Source organism: Folsomia candida, unplaced genomic scaffold, assembly GCF_002217175.1.
Source record: "Folsomia candida strain VU population unplaced genomic scaffold, ASM221717v1 Fcan01_Sc032, whole genome shotgun sequence".
NCBI lineage: Eukaryota > Metazoa > Arthropoda > Collembola > Entomobryomorpha > Isotomidae > Folsomia > Folsomia candida.
Genome location: NW_019091224.1, coordinates 1,581,587 through 1,595,911, shown reverse-complemented (window position 1 = coordinate 1,595,911; position 14,325 = coordinate 1,581,587). Strand labels below are relative to the sequence as shown.

At 36.1% G+C, this 14,325-nt stretch overlaps 2 long non-coding RNA genes across 4 annotated transcripts; one reads left to right on the top strand and one right to left on the bottom strand.

Moving 5' to 3' along the window:
• Positions 1–5,673: 5,673 nt before the first annotated feature.
• On the top strand, positions 5,674–13,925 carry LOC118439229. Of its 3 annotated transcripts, none has more exons than XR_004837293.1 (3): positions 5,674–7,406; positions 7,468–7,587; positions 8,953–13,925. It is a non-coding gene; the product is annotated as an uncharacterized LOC118439229 (long non-coding RNA). The 3 variants fall into 3 exon arrangements; XR_004837294.1 differs by having other exon boundaries at positions 5,674–7,587; positions 8,953–9,325; positions 9,415–13,925; XR_004837292.1 differs by having other exon boundaries at positions 5,674–7,587.
• On the bottom strand, positions 8,856–11,127 carry LOC118439230. Its single transcript, XR_004837295.1, has 2 exons — positions 11,015–11,127; positions 8,856–9,184 (listed from the first exon to the last, which is right to left on the bottom strand). It is a non-coding gene; the product is annotated as an uncharacterized LOC118439230 (long non-coding RNA).
• Positions 13,926–14,325: the final 400 nt, after the last annotated feature.

Sequence of the window (14,325 nt, the reverse complement as noted above, 5' to 3'; positions counted from 1 at the left end):
CCACGACTTGATCCCGGTTTTGAGGAATCGTACTTTTCGTTAAAGCTGCCCCAATGGGCGTTGTGATTATCGAGCTAAATTTTGTCCGCACATTTTCTAAACATTTCGTTATATTTGTCTTCCTCTCGGTCTCCATTGCTGATAAATTCGCAGATCTCTTCCGCAACGTTGTGATCATAAATAATTATCATCATCAGCTCCGCCAGCAATTACGTCCATGAGTGGCATCACATTTTGAAACCGATTTTCCCCCGTAAAAGGTGGGAGAAGGACAGCGAAGAAAATTGAGTATCCATCCAGTACCAGTTGCACTATGAAGCTTGTTGAGGTTAAGAGAGACCTCATTTTTAGATAAGTTCTTTTCTTTGGGAGACTTTCTAAGAAATAAATAATTAGATAATTAGTAGCGTTAAATTCCACCTGGTTGTACAGGTATTGCTTGACCAAGTCGAATCAGGCAGCGGATGCTCCATTGAGGTAACGGCCGAAATTGTCCACCTTGAATTTGTCTTGCTGGTTTGCCATCATCCTATCGTAGTGGCTTAGAAATTTACTGACGTCCGAGCCAATGCCCGCATCGAAGTCACGGACTTCCTGTGGTCGAGAGACTGCGGATATATTCGGGCTGCATCCAAAGTGTCTGGTGTTGTGACCTGATCCGCTTTCTTCTCCATTGTTGTTCTGCTCCTTTCGTCATCATCGCTGGGGCTTTCCTCTTGGTATGCAGCAATGGCTCGTAGGACATGCGTCTTATTTTACTAGTGGGGTTGGCCTAAGGGGTATGACTTGCCTATCTAGATGTTGCATTGCGTCACGCATCCTCTCACGTGATTGCATAATTTCCAAGCGCAGAAGTACAGGTGATAATTAATGGCGTTCTGTCAGGCACCCGAGGACTGGCAGATCATTTCTAAAAGCTTGAAAATTGGGTTAGACAGACTGTTAGATAAACTGTTACAGATTCCGGGTTTTGTAAACATCCCGAAATTTGTTAATAATTCGGAATTTTCTTAATAAAGCGTCGACTTGTATATTGTACACAGTGTAAGAGTTGCGTGGCAAAGACGACCCTGGAAGAGGTATCGTTTATAATGAAGTCAAAACTGGTAATTATAAACTACTCGGAGGTCCTGGAAAGTATCCGGTTTCATTTTAGTCATTTCGAGACTTCGGGTAAATTGAGCTGGGAAATGGTGGTAATTAAGACAATTACTTTCTGGGCGGTGGACCGGCAAATCTTGACATTTCGATTCGTTCCTCTAACAAGGCGGAGTTAGTTTAATTCGTCTTTTCGTTATTAAGGTGCAGTATCAGGGATGAATATTTCCAAATTACTCTGAACCACTGAAGATTTAAATGCTTCCAATGTAGCCTCCATCATTTTATCTTATTCAGTCTGCGTAAATGTGCTTCTTATCTTAATTTTTTGATCAGAGAGGGTTATCGTTCGACGGGCTATTAGCATCCAAATGATCCGCGGTTTTGAATAAAGGGTCATTATATATTATGAGCGGGCCTTTCATCCGGATTATTGGTTGAATTTGCAACGGAATTTCCTGAAGAATTTGAAATTATACTTGATTGATCTGAGTCATTTTTCCGAAGAAGTACATTTGGCTGCCCTTCAATTGGACCCTTCCCTAGAATTATCGGCGTAAAGGGCCCCGAACGGTACAGGGAGCTTGCTGTGTCGATATTAAGGTGATTTGGCTGACCATAATTTTCGCTGCTAGTGTCATTAGTTTCCAGCTCTACAGACTTCTTCGCAAGTAATTTTTTTGAGGAAGTTTGGAACTTTTATTGGTTGATTTTGAAAAGGTGTTTGAGCCTTGCGTTTGCACATGTCCAATATAAATGTTTGTAACAATGAGCATGACGGATTTTGAGCAAATATATAACATTGTATCAAAATCTTTATCTTTAAATTTATAATTTTCTTCGCACCTATGATACAAATTGTACTACCACACATTTAATGAGTATGATTTTAAGTTGATTTTACAATTTAACATTACGCATTATGATTGGCAGCAATAATTCTTTCTTATAGCTGAAGAGGATAATTTATGATTTAAATTTTTTAACCCTTTTCTAACCGGCCTGGCAAATAACTATGAACTGGACAATTTTAGAAATAGGGAAAAATCCTCCAATTCTGTCAATTCGGTTAACGGAATTCGGTTGTCAAAAGGCAGCGGTGTAAAAAGTGTAGTCAGGAAAGATTTCAAAGCGATTTCAAAGTTTTGGTCCGTACAGGAGGAGGAAGAGTTTAATGAATTGAATTGAATTTATTAATCCCTTTTTTGGCCACTCGGGCCCATAAAGGAGCGTATAATGAATATAGGTAAATAATGGTAATGCTAAAATTGCATAATTATTAGGCATAAAATTGTTTTGTATATATGATTATACATAAATAAGTGGTACACAGTGAGAGGAGACAGAGGAGAGTATTTATTGGAAGAGAGTTAAAGCTGGAGTGATGTACAGATTCATAACTAATTACATATACATATCTACGTAGGCATACATATACCTAACACTACCCTCTCACGAAAAAATTTTTCTTCTGAAAAATAGTCTGAAAGAGTGTGTAGGTTTGCAAACTAAAAATTTCAGTAGTCACAATTTGAATTAGAAATTTTGAGGGTTGGAGACATAGGTAAAATTCATGGAAAAATGAAATATGAAATGACTCCAGAAAACAAACATGAACAAAGATTTTGCATGAATAACACTGAACAATTTAATACACATATCGAATGACGCAGTAATTTTGCAGGGCTGGAACTTGAGAAGATGGTATGGCTCGCAATCGGTGGTGGAATTGTGTCATCTCAGGCGTGGTGGTGGTTGACTCATATAAAACTTGCAGATTGGGACAAAACGATGAACAAAGAAAAATACATTTTTATGGTCGTGGTATGTGGTCCATCGGGACATCGGAGATACATAAATACGCAGACTTGTGAGGGTTTTCTCTGGGTGACCCATAACCGGACAACTCGAAGACGCAGGGTTTTCTGTGGGTGACCCATAACCGTGACGCGTTAAAAAAGGGGAACTATGTACAATGTGGATTTCCATACTTGATCACGCAAATAATATGTAGACGTTGCTCATTACAAACATTAATCTCAAGGCGTTATATTTCATTCTGAGCCTGGGAAAGTAGTGACAACGCAGATCGAGCACAAAAGTTCAGCAGAATTTTGAGACAAAGTGAATCAGATTACATTTTTGCAACAACATTTGATAAAAAATTGGGACAATTTTCCAGACGAAATGAATAAAAATGACTGTTTTTTCATATAATATGCAGAAATTTTGACAAATTTTGAACGAATTTTGATGACAATTTTTCAGAATTTAAACGGAATTTTTTTACAATATTTTTACGATTTTTTAACAATTTTGAAGGACAATTTTGCATATATTTTTTTTGACGTGTTTAAAACAAATAACGGAATTTTAAATTTTGCATATTTGCTCGAATTATGAAATGTAAATTTTGGACTGGAGATTTGGAAATTTTAAGAATGGGGGAAGATTTTCAGGGTGGTTTAGAACCAATTTACAGACCTGATAGCATCCGGGAGGATAATCCAATTTACAGACCAGATGACGAAAATTCACAAAAAAAGTTTCACAGGAAAATCACACAGTTTACGCAAGGTTTTGAGAAGAGAGATTTGGGAAGTTTCCCTATCGTAAGCAAAATGACAAGCTCTAAGGGGCGGTGGTCAAGCTGCTTAGTCGTCGCAGTCGTAGCAAATTTGGTAGGTGATATGTCTTGCGAAGAATTTTGAAAATTTTAAAATCCATTGTGAGTGGGAGGAGCGAAAGAAAGTACTCGACAGTCCACCAATGTTATGTATATATGATTATACATAAATAAGTGGTACACAGTGAGAGGAGACAGAGGAGAGTATTTATTAGTGGAGAGTTAAAGATGGAGTGATGTACAGATTCAGAACTAATTACATATACATATCTACGTAGGCATACATATACCTAACAATATGAATTCCAATTTTTATTTATATGCGTTTTATTTACTGCGTGGAGTGTACGGAAGAGGGTTAGTTGTGTAGAAGAGAGTGGAATGCGTGTTTGCGTTGTAAAATAAATAAATTTAAATGTTTAATATGGAAGAGTCTAATGACAGAATCCATAAGTTGTATATTTAATTGACTTGCCGAATGACATAGCTTGGGCAGATTTTGATCCAGACCTAAAATATTGGCTACAATTAGGGTTGGTTCCATCCGATCCGATAATATCCGATCCGTCGGATCGGATCGGATATTTTTATCCGACCATTTGGTACAGCATTGTTACGCGATTTCGATGGTGGTGGGTGGAGAATTAAGGGGTCTCGGGCTATTCTTCCTTGTAATATTCCTTTATTTCCATTCCACTTACTGACTACTTATCCTAACTTAACCACAACTAACTAATACCGTGGTCCACACCACACTTATCCTAAACTCATACTATCTTAAATTCTCCTCTCCGTCTCTCTCTTTCTCGTCGTCGTATCAGCCTAATTATAGATCCTTGCATGTCCCACATGTCGGATCGTTTGGCATAACACCCCCAACCTTTAAGGAAAAGTCGGGTCCCTTCCGACTTCTGCTTAAAATGGTTGAACTTCAAGTAAGTCACAGGAACTCGGAAGAGTCCGTTCCTCGGACTTACCTTTATATTTTGTTATATTACTTACATATATAAATATTTCATAATAATCAATTAACTCTCTAATTAGATAACGTAATAATCACGGTGTGCTAATCCCCTATTTTACGTACTTATACTAAACATTGATAATTGAACGGAAATCATTAATGATTATGTGGATTCTTGATACTTATACTTTTCGGTCATAATTTCTTCACATCAGGTTACATACATACAATTATTTGATAGATATCACTTTACTATAATTACATATCGGTTCCGAAGCATGATCTGATCAAATTCTTATTACAAACAATTATTATTAATATTATGACTCGTTGGAGTAGTTCAGGTAAACTTTCTTCGTGCTTTGGTTGTCACAAGTGACGAGGAGACTTGTGTAGATGATGATGCTGAATAAGCAAAATGTCGCTCGAAATTTCACCTTTGCATGTTCATTATCAATCAAATTTCGTGATGTCATTTGTCATAGTAGTGATGGGGGTTCTTGAAATTGATAAGTCCGTGATGGAGTTATTCTCATCGACCTTGTCCCCATATACTATGGCTTCAGGTGATTTAACTCGCCTCCACACTCCTTTGTGTCTCGGCTGATGGAGCGAAGGGATTGAAAGGTGTGTGTAAATTCAACACATCGTTGACGAGGTCAAGAGATTGACGACCAGGAGAAATGTCACGATGTCTTCTATCGAAACGTCTCAGTGTCAACGACGGTGCGCTCAACTCTCATTATTATTTGTTGATAGCATCGGAGAAAGGTGAGATTATGACTATTTAAATTACAAGTTGTCGGAGTACATATTCAGATAATTGATATTAAATTACTGCATATTTATCTTCATTTGGGAAACCTAATTGGAATAGGTAATTCAATACATAATGGTCACATTATCGGTACAATGAAAACATTTTGCAATTTTGGATTTATCTCCCCCGACTTTAAATGAAGATATGAGAGTCACGACGCGTAGATCCGTGTGTATACTTGAAGCTAATACAGAATGAGGAAAAGATTGCAATTATTTCGTAAACTTAACGGAGGGTACCGAGAATCGTAGTCATATAGGTACCATATATGTGTGTATAACAGGTCAGATAAAAATGTGAAATAGATTATTGTTTCAACATAACTTGGTAACGGATAAAGTACAGGATTCCGTAGTGAAAATAGACATTGCAAGTTTAACCGGAAGACAATTTTCCAAACCGAATTAGGTTAACTATTTAAAATAGTCGAGTACGTAAAGGTCAAATTATCGCAATAATCAACGGATTTGGTAATTTCTTTTATATCTCCGCACTTTCTCCCCTAACTTTGACGAAAACTGACGAGCAGACAAACACGTTTAAAATCTCATGATTCGTATGGATTAAAAGTTCACGATGTGATTAATGTCTTCTAAAATCTGTTAATGATGAAGACCGTAAGAGATAATCATTACTGAAGAAAGTTGGAGTAAATCGCGTACTCTTGTTGCGACAGTGATGCGTAAGGGAGCACGACACGAATTCGGGGCAGGAAAATTTTCTCCTTATTTAGTATAAAATAAATCATAATGAAAAAGGTGCCCAATTCTATAAGGTACCGAAATTGATAACACATTAAAATCCCATTTGATCAGGATAGATGATAAAAGAGAAAACTATGTCCATTTTTTCCAGATTCAGAGACAATTCGTAGGATGGTATATGCTTTTTTGGAGTAATATTTTTACAAAATGCAAGTTATTTTCAAGTAAATTATACAACTAAAAACTTCCGAAATGCAACTAATTTTAAAGAAATACATACAGAATTAAAATTAGATAATAATCAGGCAATAATAGCTATAAGTAAACTAAATCATAAATATTTGCATTGTTTATAAAATTTCATAAATATTTCAGACATTCATTATCACAATTTAAAAATATAACATGGACAAATCGATATGATTTGATACAGTCTAATCCTGTGTGAATTATAATTATCATTATTTTTCTGGAGAGAGAGAGAGATTGAGCGAGTGGAGAGAGAAGAGAATACCCGAGCTGACAGAGGTGAAGATTTGGTAATGATGCACGCAACGATTTGCTAATTAAGAATCGTCACCAAAATTTAAATGTTGATTTAGTAGCATATGCATACCGAATATTCACCGTTAAGATGCAAGTGGCGATAAAATATTGGTCAGGTATTGATATTTCATTACGCATAAACAGCGCTTACACTCAGTACCATTTTGGTAGCTAGCTTTGAGTACCTAATCAACGCTGAAATTTCGTTGCTCAAAACTTGCAGATTTAGTAGCACAATATTGGCGTTGATAAATAATTCCTGTACAGGCACCTTGTGGGTACGGAAAAATCAATGCCGGATCGGTGCTCATTATCTTCACCACATCAACACTATCTCAGCATTGCCTGTATGTGAGACGCCACCGCCACTTTTATCTTTCATTTTTTGTTTGTGAATCAAATAAAATCAAAGTATCATTCGCATTTATTTCGTCATGTCTGACAAAATTTTAAAGCAATTTTGTGTCGTCGAGTTTATTGCTGACCAGACTATTGAGGTTATTCCAAAAACTTGGCTTTCAGAAGACAACAAAAAGTGTACATTTCCATCGAACAGGCCGAAGGGTTTTAAAAAAATTCAAGAAGATCCTCATTCACGACCGGACCCTTTATGGAAGAGCTGGGAGATCGTTGTCAAGACAAGTTCTGGTAAGACTTTTTTATAAATGCTTTAGACCTAAACAATGATTAAATAATTATTTTTTTGCAGATAGTTTTAATCGTGCTAATACTAAAGCCAAGAAGCATTTAAAGCCAAGTTATATTGATACCAGCGACATTGAAATTGGTGCTGGATCTTCACAATCCACGGGACAAGTGGATGTTGAAGGTATCTAAAGGGTGTTAATAAAGTCCGATCCCATTTTTCCTATAAAAAAGTGAAGGCTAGTATAAAAAAAACTACCCGTGATACTTACAAAAAATGTTCGACATATTTACCTTAGTATTTGGTCTTGTTACCATTTACTTTAACCATGCCCTCAACTCTTTGTTTAAGGCTCTGTGCTAATTTTTCCAATGTGTCTGTGGGAATCGAATTCCATACATCTTGAACTTTTTTTACTAGCTCTTCCCTCGTCCGGGGTTGTGGTTCTTTGTATACATTTTCCTTAAGTATGGACCACAGGTTCTCCAGGGGATTCAAATCTGGGCTGTTTCCGGGCCACACCCCCTTGCTCCAGACCGTTGAAACTTGCGTCTTGATGAGACTCAAACTCGCTTTTGCTGTATGGGCTGTAGCACCATCCTGCATGAAAACTATTTTTCTTTCATTCGGAAATATTTCCTTGTTCCCCATGCTATCGAAATAGATAGGTAATATTTTTTCCATATAATACTTTGCATTGACTGTTTGGCCTTTTGGTATGATATGTAGAGGAGTCACGCCACGTGCACAAAATCCACCCGCTACCATAACTTTAAGCCCGAATTTTGGGACTGCTCTTGATGGTACATCCGATTTGTTTTCTGTCCTGTAACGAACATTTTGTTGGTTCAATTTTGGATATAGCTCAATAATAGATTCGTCAGTCCAAAGGATGTGACTGCGCAATTCTTCACCAAGTCTTTTTTCACTCAAATGGCCACTTTTCTGAAGGAGTTCTCCAAATTTCAGACGGTCATCGATATTTTTTTGTTACATGAGAGGTTTTTTGGTTAGTTTGTAAGCTGTGTGACCCCACCTCGTAGATTTCACAAATTTTTGCACGGTCACATAGTTAATTTGCTTCTTCTTCTCTTTATAGCGTTTTGAGTCATTTAACTCCCTTGCACAATTACGTAATGAACTACCGGTTTTCTTGTAAAGTCTGTTTTTAATCATTCTCTTTGTGGTAGGTGACACCTTTCTGGGTCGCCCGGGTCGCTTTTTGTCGTGGACAAAATTTTTGTTCTTCCATTTCCAAACAGTTCTGCGGCTGCAGCCCAATTTTTGCACAATTTCTGCAGGTTTAAACCCCTGCTGATGCAATGTTTGTATCTTAACTCTAAGATGCTCATGACTTACACGTTTAGTTGTTCCTCCCATGGTAAAAATTTGAAATAAATAACTTCACTGGTTCAAAAGTTCCAGCTGAATTTGTAACAACCGCGCTCCAAAAAATTCATGGGATCGGACTTTATTAACACCCTTTATATGAATTTTTAAGAATTTTACAAATTTAAAGAATATTTAAGCAATTATTTCAATTACTAGGCAATGAAGAAATTAGTATCACGAATCAAGCAATTGAACCAATTCCTATCACAATTAATTATGATGAGCGTCTCTCCACTTTAATGCAGGAATTTCGGGGTATGTAATTATTTTTATTATAAATCGTAAATCGTGGTATAAGTGGATATTGCAATTAATTTCAGCTTTTAACTCAGCATTTCAGGTGACTTCGCTCCAAAATCAACTGATTTTACAAGAAGACATCAAAGACCTGAAAACAATAATATTGCGGTCTCTCAGTACTCCTTCACAGTTACGGTCAAGTAATATCGTTTGGCCAATCAAAAACCAAGAACAATTACAGCAAGTGAACGAGATCTTTGCTGCCGACAATACTTTATTTAATCTTGAGGTAATTTTTAATAAGTTTATCTTGTTATGCAATTTTATGTATCAGAAATGGCGTACTAATAAGTTATCATATGTACATATATTTTAAAGGTTACGTTCTTCTCGCGACTAGGAGGGGATTCAGTGACGCTTGCTGTCAACAACACGTTAAAGGCAATCATCAAACATGAGTTTGCACTAATTTTGAGGTTCACAGATTCCTCTAACAAAGCGGCATTTGGTGGAACTCTGTGCTGTAAATTAGTTATGTAAACGTCTCGAGAGATATAAAAGCGAGATATTAAAATTAATTTGTTCATTTATTTGGTGTAATTTACAGAATCCGTCCGCCAGTTCTACTACAAAGATGGGAATGTTCTCTCTGAGAAAATAAAGCTGGATTTAGTTGAAAGCAGATTGGATTCATTCATTGCTAAGTGGCTTCGGGATTCAGTTAACAGGGGAGAGGAAGGGAAACAAAAGCGTTCGAAGGCGAAAAATGCAGGCACCGAGGTCAACAAAGCGCGGGAGGGTCTAGAGGCGGCTGAGTCAAATGCTGAATCAGATTAGAACCGTACGTGTAACTACAAGTTTGCCACAATCATCAAACAATTTCGAAACAACCCCATTTGTAATAAATAATAGTCTAAGTTGTGTTGAACCTTATTAAAATGACAATATTGTAAATTCATCTCAAATTGAATACAGTAGTAGTAGTAGTGATGATGAAAGTAATCATGAATTACACAATGAGATTGGTAGGATTTCCAACCTTAACCACATGTCGTCCCTTAGAAACTGGGCAGTAAACCACAATATTACTCACGCTGCCTTAAAATATTTATTAGAAATATGTCGCAAGTGGTTACCTACTTATGGCTTACCAATTGATCCGAGAACATTATTACAAACTCAGCGAGAAGTTCGGCAAGATATCGAAGGAGGCCAATTTTATCACTTTGGTTTAGAGAAAGGGTTAGCTAGAATCTTAAATTATAAGCAATTTGGCCAAAAATGTACCAAGAAAGTGGAAGTTAGTGGGGCTCCACTACAACTCCACAACTCAACCCAACTCAACTCAACTCAACCACAACTCCATGGGGCCCTTGATAATTTTAGTGCATTTCCATTCGAAAATTTTATGCAAATAATAAAGCGTATGCTACGTTCTAAAAATGCACCGTTAGCTCAAGTAGTTCGACGGCTATCAGAAATAGATTCAGTCCCCCCTAAATTTTCTGCCCAAAAACTAAATTCCTCCCTAACCCGATTTTTTTGCAACGAAACACAACCAAAATCTTATCCTATTTATTGCAAACAATTAGAGATAGGGTATGCACATAAACTGGGAATTTTACAAAAATTAGACCCCACAATTCTATCAAGGAAGTGTACTCTTCTTCCTTGTAAAAAGAAATATTTTTTCGTTTCATTGTGTAATTCATATGAAATCAATCATACTTAGCTATGTTTATTGCTTATATATGTTATAATTCTGTACATATAAAATATGAATCGATTCTTGTTCCAAATTAATTGTAATAAATAATTTTGATTTTTGGATACGAGATTTGCAATACTCATTTACACATTGTCATTATTTCAATGCCGAAATTTCGTTAAGTACTGTGTAACAAATAACCGGCATTTAGACAATGCTGTTAACTAGGTATTGATTAGGCAACGAAATTTCGTTAAACGAAGATCGAACCTCGTTCATTCGTTACTGGTCATCAACGCCCAATCAATACATGATCCTGTCCCATTTCGTTGCTGTTTCGGCACCAAGAGGTGCAGGTACCCAATCAACGCCTATCTGGCAGCTCGGGTATGCTGTAAAATTGAACAACAATAATTAAAACCAAAATCGGAAGTTCGCATGCATAAATGATAAATTTATAAATAAGAAAACTTATCCCGTCACCAATTTCTACCAATTTATATAAGCGGCCAAGCAGAGAAACTGAAATTTAAAAGAAAATATTAATTTTCTTAAATAAAAACAATGATATTGCGGGTATCGTCTTGCTCTACAGGATACCAGACTAACTGAAAATAAAATAAAATGACATATTCAAATGAAAAATTAAGAATATAATTCAGTGTCAATTTTGAGCCGTATTAGACGTTGCTCGATTTAATTAAATCCACAACTTATGAAGTTTTTACCATTTTAATACCTGACATAACTAAAACATTTCGTTTACCGTGTAACCTTGTGTAAGACTTTAAAGAGATTTTTCCAGTCCTTCCTCAATTGTTATTCCGTTTACATATGATGTTATTTTACCAATAATCCACCGTCTTTCACGTCGTTCATAATTGTCATAATAATGACATGCTCATAAAAAATGAAATTTCTTACAATAAGCAATATTTGGGACTTACGTAACGACATATTCTCCTGCCAATTGTCAAGTTTTAGTTCACAGGCACATCATAATTTTATTTTCGTAATTCATAAGTTATAATTTAATTTTTTAAATATTTTGAATGGACGACGCAATTGACGTGAGTCCGCCGATTGTGAACATAGCGATAAAAATAATAAAATCCATGTCTGGATGAGGTGCGTAATTTTTGACTACCCAAAATTTTGCTTTTAAAATCGAAGTATGAATATCATAGGTCAGGATTAGTGAAAATATTCAATTACTTGAATCCATGGTGTCTTTTCTTGTGTGGTGCAACAAATTCATCTCCACATTTATGTACGTTCCATAAGATTACCATTTTTCCTCTGCCTTGATAACTGATTTGCACAAATGCTTGTGTTGAGTTTGGTAAAAAATTGAACCTAAAATTACCAGTGAACTTATCCATCCATTGTGTATTGTCATGCAATTTTGCTGATAGAAACTTGTTATCTAAAAAAACGACATTTACTCGGTTTACGCTATTTACCAACTTTACGAAAATTTACGAAGGCTACGGAAATAGTAGTGATCACAATATTCTAAATTATAACTAGAGGTAGAAATTAATGCAATAGTTCTTCCCGAATTGTGATACATATGTAATTACTTATAAAGGCAACGGCAAGACCCGTGTCCCATTTTCGGAACGATCATAATACACCTAATAAAAGCTGGGTCGGGATTTTGCAATACTTTTGTCAAACCCATTTTCTTGTGAAAGAATTAATTTAAATTAATGCAGGTTTTGATTTTGTTTATACGCAGTTAGGTGGTCAGCCCTTCTGAATAAAACATTGACCTTTATCCAAAGTATTCCTTTGACCGAAGAATACTTATGATACGGATCCATTTTAAGATATTAATCGAGTACGAGTGAAAACTCAATCTTTCTAAGTGGACAAGTTTTTCACGAAAATCTTAAAAACGACGAGATAATAAATATGTATGCGCGAAACAACTTCCTATTTTCCATCTAGCTTATGACGTATTCTAATCAGTGTGTAATAAGCAAAGGAATGCATCCTACACAATTTCCCTATCAATTGTGAATCCTTACAAAACCCATCAGATAAGAGATACTGTAGCGACCAGTTCCCTTCTGATTTCCCTGGCGCGTCCAACACGCGTCCCTTTAGGACCGGAATTCGAATTTCCTATTACCTCTGCAGGAATGATATCCTCTGCAGGAATTATTATATTTTGCAGGAATTATCAATTTCATCTGCAGTGATTTTGCCAGTTATTATGCATATTCCATGCATTTACATAATTTTTCGTATTTCTATTTACCACGTGGACCACTGGCCGAAGTCACGTCTGACTTAAACTCTGCTTCCTCCTAATCTATTGCAGCTCTCACACCACTGCAACTGATTACCTAGTCCCCTTTTTATATTATTTTTCCATTTTATTATGCTTGCATGTCGTCACCAATACATGCGTGAATATGAACTCACATTAAGAAAATGGTGAACGGAGAAAGTGACTTTTTCACATTTTTTTCTAATTGACTTATTTTTATCGTTTGTTGTGCAGAAACTATCCACATTATATTATATAAATTTAAGCAGATTCAAATAAGCAGAAAATATGGTGCGTGCACCCCACACGGCCTTAGATTATGAAATGCATTCAAACGTATGAACCCCATTCTTTTTTTTCAAATTTTCATCATTGTCAATTGCTAAATTTCCGATGATTTTTTACCTACTTTTTATGGCGATTCCCCTTTTGTTAATTAATTCTACGCCAGTTGCACCAAACGATGATGCAAGAAATTGCGATTTTATGTAATTAAAACTACGGTGCCGCCCAGTGAATGAATGATATGTGCACGGGAGAAAGTAATAATATGAAAAACCTGTCTCATTTGCACATTACAAGTTGATCATCGTGGCTTAAAAGTATATTGAGGACATACTTAAATATTAAGGTTTTCGTTCGTGTGATGAGGTACGGTATGCATTATGAAAAAGCTGAACCCAGATTATGTCATACAGTAAATAAGTAATTTTAAGTCCTATAAAGAATGTATCTCACCTAACCCTTCCGATACGTAATGTGTGATCTTATTAATCAGTGTGGTTGTGGGAAAATGAGAATCGGTTTGGCATAAGCTAAGTGTATAAAGTGCAGTCACAGTGGCACTGTCACACTGCATGCATGAGTATTATTAACCCTGTGCCTCATGCCTATGTACACAAATTGAAATAAAAGAACGGCAAATCCTCGTCAACTTTACTCGTCTTTTTTTTGCGAAGGGAAGAAACGAGTGAGTGATAATCTCTGGGCCTAAAAATAAATGCTACTTTCTGGGTTTATGACGTAGTCGGATCCCGGATCACTTACCACTTTGTAACTTAGTAAGTAGTACACTACAAAGGTATATATATATATTTATTTCGTATAGAGTTGTTCGTATTTGTGCTAGTAGTGAAGGCTTGCTAATGCTAAATGTATCAGCCTGCCAAAGTTTACGGAAAAATTCATGAGGTAATTCCTTTTCTGGACATGGACAAAAATAAATTCGGCAGAACATCTGCTAACCTCCGGAACTAAATACATGCACTACCTCGTAACAATAGAAATTGTCAAGGTGCCCTCA